Source organism: Arachis hypogaea, chromosome 5, assembly GCF_003086295.3.
Source record: "Arachis hypogaea cultivar Tifrunner chromosome 5, arahy.Tifrunner.gnm2.J5K5, whole genome shotgun sequence".
NCBI lineage: Eukaryota > Viridiplantae > Streptophyta > Magnoliopsida > Fabales > Fabaceae > Arachis > Arachis hypogaea.
In genome coordinates, this window is record NC_092040.1 from 93815534 (window position 1) to 93823516 (window position 7983).

Sequence of the window (7983 nt, forward strand, 5' to 3'; positions counted from 1 at the left end):
GCACTTAACTCGAGAACTCTTTTTAAGTTCTTAATATTTTATTTATTTATTTATTTATTTTTTCTGATTATCCCCAGACAGTGGTGCTCAAAGCCTTTGGCGTACTCTGCAATTGATCTCGACTCTAAATGTTTTGTCTCAAGAATTACTTGACACAAGAACACCACAAGCATGTGACTAGGAAAACAACTCTTTGAGCTTTTAATTATGGCTGACCTCCCTAGTCATTGATGCTTAGAGCCTTGGACCTTGCTTTTATTTTTCTTTTGCTATTTCTTTTGCTTCAAAGATTTAAACTTTTATTAATTTGAGGGAAATCATAATAATTCTCTAAATTCCTGTTCCTTGTATATCAACATTTTTTGATTCAAATTTAAATATGCACTGTTCATCTCATGCATTTAGAATTACAATTAATACCACCACATATAAGTAAATAAGATTACTTTTAAAATTAACTTAATTTCTCATGCAATAAATCACTTATGTATTTTTTATTTGAATTCAAGCTCAATGAGTAATACATGAGACATCTTTTCAGAATTAAAACAATCTCTCTATATATAATAGGAGAGCAGTACATGGTTCTTTACATGACAAGTGTTATAGTTCTACGTTTGACAAGTGTTATTCTGAAAAATTGACAAGTGTTTGTTTTTAATGAATGAGAAATATTGTATTCAACAATTCTTTCCTTGGTTCTTTATTCAGACAAGACAGGATGCTTTCGTTGAGCTGGAATTTTTCTTCCAAAAAATTTTTGAATTTCAAAATTATTCTTTAAATATCTTTTTTGCCCACATTTTGTTTGTTTCTCCATTCAATTCTCAGCTCATAGGTCACAATCGAAACAGAGAATCGGTCCGTCTCACTCACACTCGCTCGCGATTTTTGGAACACCGATTTTTTGCATACATTTCAGTCAGTGCTGGGCGTGTTGCTCGGCAACACCGTGTCGGGTTCGGTGGTCCTGATCGTGACGACCTTATTACTGGCACTGATAACTGGGATGCTGATCTCTTCTTCTGGAAGAAATCGTCGGATCCGAGCAGGAAGGTGAAACCGGTAATACTCAAAGGATGTTACAGGTAAGCACAATGGAAGCTGCTTTTTTTTTCGTTGTACCCTTAACTGATGTGCTACAGCTCTGATTTGAGGGTTTTTCCTCTGAACAATACTTTGATCTGTTTGTATATACATAATGCTTTGCTGTAAACACAGCCTTTCAATTTTTTCAGCTCTTTTCTTCTAACAAGTCATAACCAACAATGGCTTCAATGGCAGCGTTTTCTTCTAGCACCTTCTACACCAACCTCAAGTTTTGCACCAAATCCAACAACAGCAACAGCAACTTGAACTGAAGGTACACTTTATTATTTTCTCTTTACTAAAGATATGAAACTATTGAATTTAATTACCTATTTTCTGAAATTGCTGAAGTTGAAATATTTTTACCATTTTGAAGGGAACTCATATTGAGAAGCAATGAAATAGCAACAGTTGGTGCTATCTTCAATTTCAATTTCAGGTAACCCCTTTTCTATGTTCTTTTTTTCCCCTGTTTATCATTATCACCAACGAAAGTTGTACAATTTTTTTAAGGAAATAGATCAAACTATTAATTATTGTCTTCTGATAAATTGATGGCCTCTGCTTTTGAAGGAAGTAATTTTTGTTCTAATTCTACTGACATAATGTATAGACTGCTTTAGAAGAGAAATCTGCTCTAGCTAAGCATGAGGCTGAACTTTCAATGTTAAAAAAAAAAGAAGAAAGCTCACTTGAAGATGTTGAATAGCTAAAAGGTATCACTTTTATGACTTATTATTTCCTATGCATTGGGTATAGCTAGGGGAAGCATTTAGTTGCTTTGCATCTTCAGTCGGTTGGAGGATTCATAGGTATAAAAGGGAAGTATGGCTGTCACTGCTTTATAAGTAATTTGGTGTGCATAGCAGGAGTGAAAAATCGAATTTATAGTCAAAAGGAAAGGAATCTAGAGGAGTGGTACATAGAGGTGATTCAAATGAGAAACAAATGAACGGAGGATAGAAATTATTTTTATCTACTGTAGTTTTGGTGTTTGTTGTTGCCTTGGTCTGATCTTCATGTTTTTGTTTTGGCAAAAAAAAAAAAAAAAAAAACTCTTTGGCTACTGCAATATGAGGAAGTTCCAATAAGTATAGATAATTTATATGTGAACTGCTTTGGTAAGAATAATGTCTTCAGATAGAGATTGATCCTGTGTTTTTATGTGTTTGATTTCGGAAAAAAACAGGTCAAGCAATTTTTTTTTTTCCAATTGGGATTGTACATGGTTCCTTTGAAAGAATATGTTAGCTTGAAAATTTCATCTGTTAATAACAATTTATTGCAATATAAGATAAGATTATAAAAAAATTGAGCTATTCTCAATGTTCATAATTTTCAATTGCTTGGATTAAAGGTGTGAAAATTGAATACTAAATCACTTTGTAAACGTGAAAATTGTGTGGATTAAAGGTATGTTCCTTGCATTGTGTTATTTAATCTTTTCTTATTATTATTAGTAATTAGTAACAAATCAATTTCTAGCTGTTTAGTTTTAATTTGTTGTTGGGTCATAGGCTGTGTGATTTGATTTTTGAGTCATCTTAATTTACATTGGCGAAAATTTATGATATTTATTTGATTTTTTTTCTTTTTTTAGTGTCTCAAATTAATCAGGGCTTAATATTTTCTCTCTGGCAGGTAGTAACATATACATATTACGAAATCACGATGTATGCCCCAAAACTTTGAAGTTGGCCATGATTTTACACACATATAAATACGAATAATATTTTCCTTATAATGACTTGGATGACTTGATAGCAAGCACCATCTCCTTAGACTTCTATTTTAGTTTCTTATTCAGGGATAAGCATTCGGTACGTATTCATGTGTATTTCAATTTGTCAATTGTTTATTATGCAGTATTGGATACGTGTCTTAGTTGTTGAGAGTTTGAAGAGTGTTTAAGCCTATGGTGTAAATTAATTGCTTGCTATATATGTGTATATAATAATGTTATGGGTGCTATGTTGAACATATTAGTAAAATAAGAATATTATAAAGTATAGTTGGAGTCTTTTGATATATGTAATAAGTTGGTGCTTTCTTTTTGGATGAACTCTTCTGTTCTTATTTGTTGAGCACCTGACGTGATTAACCAATAATTAAAATTTATCCCCAACATTATGTTATTGGATAATCTATTATGTTTGTCTTCTATTAACTATATTATTGCTTTTTTTTTATTAATTTTATGTCCTATCTTTTTTTTTTAAATATTGAATATATGATGTTTTGATTTATCTGCAACTAAATTTTAAGTATTTCTAATTCTTTGTAAGAAAAAGAGCAGGTAAAAGTGAAGGAGAGGATTGACAAATGTACAAAAAGAAAAAAAAATACAAAAAATATATTTCGTTATGTTTTTTTATAAGAGTCTAATTGAAATTATGTTAGTCTAATAAAATTTATTTAGTGTGGTTCTATGTTTCAACATTAATGTTCTAACATCAATGAACTTTGTGTGTTTTTATGCTAGAATAATATATTTTGTGATAAATTAAACTATCTTCTATTGAATATGTAAAGGAAAAGAAAAAATTTTTGAAACAAAAATTAAAATTGATGAGGCAGAAACTTTAATAAATTAGCCAATTATATATGCTTAAGTAAATTATGTTGTATCAACTATTGTGTTAAATAATTGTATATCTCAATTGCTGTTTTATTTTATTAGAATAATTATGCTGATGAAATTATATGACAAATGTGTCTAATTTTTTGAGAATACATCATTATTAGTTTATGTAATTAATAGTTGGAATTTGTTGATGCGATATTTGAGTAATTTTTATTGGAATTTATTTATTAAAGAATAAGAATTTAATATAACAAAAGAAATTAATCACTTAATTTATCTATGTACTAAGTAAATTAATCCGTTTAATAAATATATATTAATTTTTGTATAAATAAATTATACATAAATATAATAAAATAAATTAAGTACACTCTGATTCACGAGTTTTGGTACATCAGTTACAAGGTAAGAAAATAAGTCTCATTTAGAGATCATATGAAAGAAAAAATTACACACTACATGAAAACATAGGAGTTTAGATTTAGAATTGCATATATTCGAATTGCAGGACAATGTAACTAATATATGTATATCAGCTGAAAATTTGGTTGTTCTTCGTAGTCACATATTAGATAAGAGAAGGAAGGATTGCTGAAATACTATTGTATATAGTGATTTTGTATTTAAAGTATCGAAAGTAGCATTCTGATAGGAAGATAGTGATGTAATGATAAGCATTATTTTTTCCATTACGAGAATGGTAAATGTTATGATTCAATTAATATAATTCGCTTTGTGTCAACGACAAGATCTAAAGACCTTATAATAAGCTTATTAGGATTTCATTATTGTACATTATAACTCGGTTTATGGATATTAAATAACACATTAATGCAATTTGCAGAATTTATTATTTAATTACTTAATAATACACTTATCATAAACTGAATTAATTAGATTCGAGTCTAAATATATAATTGAATATCACATAGTTAATAATCGTTGTCTATGTAATTATAATAAAAATATTTGTATAATCAATTTAATGTTTTTCAATCAACTAACTAACTTTTTGTTTGTTTCTTATCTTTTTCAAAACCACCTAACTACTTTTCCTTCTCTAATTTTCGAAAATATCTCATCCCTTTTTCAAAAATTCTTTTTTGTTTTAAATTTTAATTTTAATCATATCTTATCTTTAATTTTCAAAAATTACTAACCCCTATTTAAAAATTATTTTCGAATTCTCTCCCTCTTCTCTTCTTCTATTTAATTAATTATTTACTAACACTTCTTTTCACCTCTCTCCATCTAAATATCCGAACCCACTCTCCTTCACTCTTCTCCCCTTTCTTCTTCTACTAACATAAAGGAATCTCTATACTGTGACATAGAGGATTCCTCTTCTTTTCTTGTTTTCTTCTCTTTCACATGAGTAGGAACAAGGATAAAGGCACTCTTGTTGAAATTGATCCAGAACCTGAAAGGACTCTGAATAGAAAATTAAGAGAAACTAAGTTACAACAATCTAAAGGTAACCTTTCAGAAATATTAGAGCAAGAGAAGGAGATGGCAGCCGAAAATAATAATAATGCAAGGAGAATGCTTGGTGACTTCACAAAACCAACGTCCAAATTTGATGGAAGAAGTATCTTCATTCCTGCCATTGGAGCCAATAATTTTGAGCTGAAACCTCAGCTAGTTGCTTTAATGCAACAAAACTGCAAGTTTTATGGACTTCCATCTGAAGATCCTTATCAGTTTTTAACTGAGTTCTTGCAGATCTGTGAGACTGTAAAGACGAATGGAGTTGATCCTGAAGTCTACAGACTCATGCTTTTCCCTTTTGCTGTAAGAGACAGAGCTAGAATATGGTTGGATTCACAACCTAAGGATAGCCTGGACTCCTGGGATAAGCTGGTCACAACCTTCTTGGATAAATTCTTTCCTCCTCAAAAGCTGAGCAAGCTGAGAGTGGATGTTCAAACCTTCAAACAAAAAGATGGTGAATCCCTCTATGAAGCTTGGGAAAGATACAAGCAGCTGACCAAAAGATGTCCATCTGACATGTTTTCAGAATGGACCATATTAGATATATTCTATTATGGTCTATCTGAATTTTCGAAAATGTCATTGGACCATTCTGCTGGTGGATCTATTCACCTAAAGAAAATGCCTGAAGAGGCTCAAGAACTCATTGATATGGTTGCAAACAACTAATTCATGTACACTTCTGAGAGGAATTCTGTGAATAATGGGATACCTCAGAAGAAAGGAGTTCTTGAAATTGATGCTCTGAATGCCATATTGGCTCAGAACAAAGTGTTGACTCAACAGGTCAACATGATCTCTCAAAATCTGAATGGATGGCAACATGCATCCAACAGTACTAAAGAGGCAGCTTCTGAAGAAGCTTATGATCCTGAGAACCCTGCCATGGCAGAGGTTAATTACATGGGTGAACCTTATGGAAACACCTATAATTCATCATGGAGAAATCATCCAAATTTCTCATGGAAGGATCAACAAAAGCCTCAACAAGGCTTTAACAATAGTGGACGTAATAGGCTGAGCAATAGCAAGCCTTTTCCATCATCTTCTCAGCAACAGACAGAGAATGCTGAACAAAGCACTTCTAATTTAGCCAATCTAGTCTCTGATCTGTCAAAAGCCACTTTCAGTTTCATGAGTGAAACAAGATCTTCCATTAGAAATCTAGAGGCACAAGTGGGTCAGCTGAGTAAGAAAGTCATTGAAACTCCTCCCAGTATTCTCCCAAGCAATACAGAAGAGAATCCAAACGGAGAGTGCAAGGCCATTGATGTGATCAATATGGCCGAATGCACAAGGGAGGAGGAGGACGAAAATCCTAGTGAGGAAGACCTCCTGGGACGTCCCTCAAGCAAGAAGGAGTTTCCTATTAAGGATCCAAAGGAATCTGAGGCTCATATAGAGACCATAGAGATTCTATTAAATCTCCTTCTGCCATTCATGAGCTCTGAAGACTATTCTTCCTCTGATGAGGATGAAGATGTGACTGGAGAGCAAGTTGCTCAATATTTAGGAGCTATCATGAAGCTGAATGCCAAGTTGTTTGGTAATGAGACTTGGGAAAGTGAACCTCCCTTGTTAATTAGTGAACTGGATACTTGGATTCAGCAAACTCTACCTCAAAAGAAACAAGATCCTGGCAAGTTTTTGATACCTTGCACCATAGGCACCATGACCTTTGCAAAAGCTCTGTGTGATCTGGGGTCAGGGATAAATCTTATGCCACTCTCTGTAATGGAGAAGCTGGGGATCATTGAGGTACAACCTGCCTTGTTCTCATTACAATTGGCAGACAAGTCATTGAGACAAGCTTATGGAATAGTAGAGGACGTGTTAGTAAAGGTTGAAGGCCTTTACATCCCTGCTGATTTCATAATCTTAGACACTAGGAAGGAAGAGGATGAATGCATCATCCTTGGAAGACCTTTCCTAGCTACAGCAGAAGCTGTGATAGATGTCAACAGAGGTGAACTAGTCCTTCAATTGAATGGGGACTACCTTGTGTTTAAGGCACATGGCCATCCCTCTGTGACAAAAGAGAGTAAGCATGAAGAGCTTCTCTCAGTTCAGAGTCAAGAAGAGCCCCCACAGTCAAACTCTAAGTTTGGTGTTGGGAGGCCACAACCAAACTCTAAGTTTGGTGTTAAGATCCCATATCCAAACTCTAAGTTTGGTGTTGGGACTATACAACGTTGACCTGATCACCTTGTGGCTCCATGAGAGCCACTGTCAAGCTATTGACATTAAAGAAGCGCTTGTTGGGAGACAACCCAATTTTATTTATCTAATTTTTATTTTATTGTTATTTTGTGTTTTATTAGGTACATGATCATGTGGAGTCACGAAAAAAAAATCATAAAAATTAAAAACAGAAGCAAAAACAGTAGAAAAAAATTCGCACCCTGGAGGAAGCACAGGCTGGCGTTCAACGCCAGTAAGATGCATCTGGCTGGCGTTCAACGCCAGAACAGAGCATGAATCTGGTGCTGAACGCCAGAAACAAGCAACATTCTGGCGCTGAACGACAGGAATGTGCCTAGAAGAAAAAGCTGGCGCTGAACGCCAGTAACAAGCATGAAACTGGCGTTCAACGCCAGAAACATGCTTTACATGGGCGTTGAACGCCCAGAACATGCACCACTCGGCGTTTAAACACCAGAATGGTGTGCAAAGGCATTTTACATGCCTATTTGGTGCAGGGATGGAATTCCTTGACACCTCAAGATCTGTGGACCCCACAGGATCACCTCAAGATCTGTGGACCCCACAGGATCTCCACCTACTATATTCCCACCTTACCTCCTAATCCTATTTTGTGA

General features: G+C 33.7%; 1 long non-coding RNA gene across 3 annotated transcripts; it reads left to right on the forward strand.

Annotated features, from left to right (window-relative positions):
* The first annotated feature begins 729 nt into the window (after window positions 1-729).
* Window positions 730-3151, forward strand: LOC112801992 (uncharacterized). 3 transcript variants are annotated; one of them, XR_011882257.1, is made up of 5 exons: window positions 730-1088; window positions 1239-1363; window positions 1466-1528; window positions 1663-1805; window positions 2731-3151. It is a non-coding gene; the product is annotated as an uncharacterized lncRNA (long non-coding RNA). The 3 variants fall into 3 exon arrangements; XR_003202159.3 differs by having other exon boundaries at window positions 735-1088; window positions 1703-1805; XR_003202160.3 differs by having other exon boundaries at window positions 735-1088; window positions 1285-1363; window positions 1703-1805.
* The last annotated feature ends 4832 nt before the right edge of the window (window positions 3152-7983 follow it).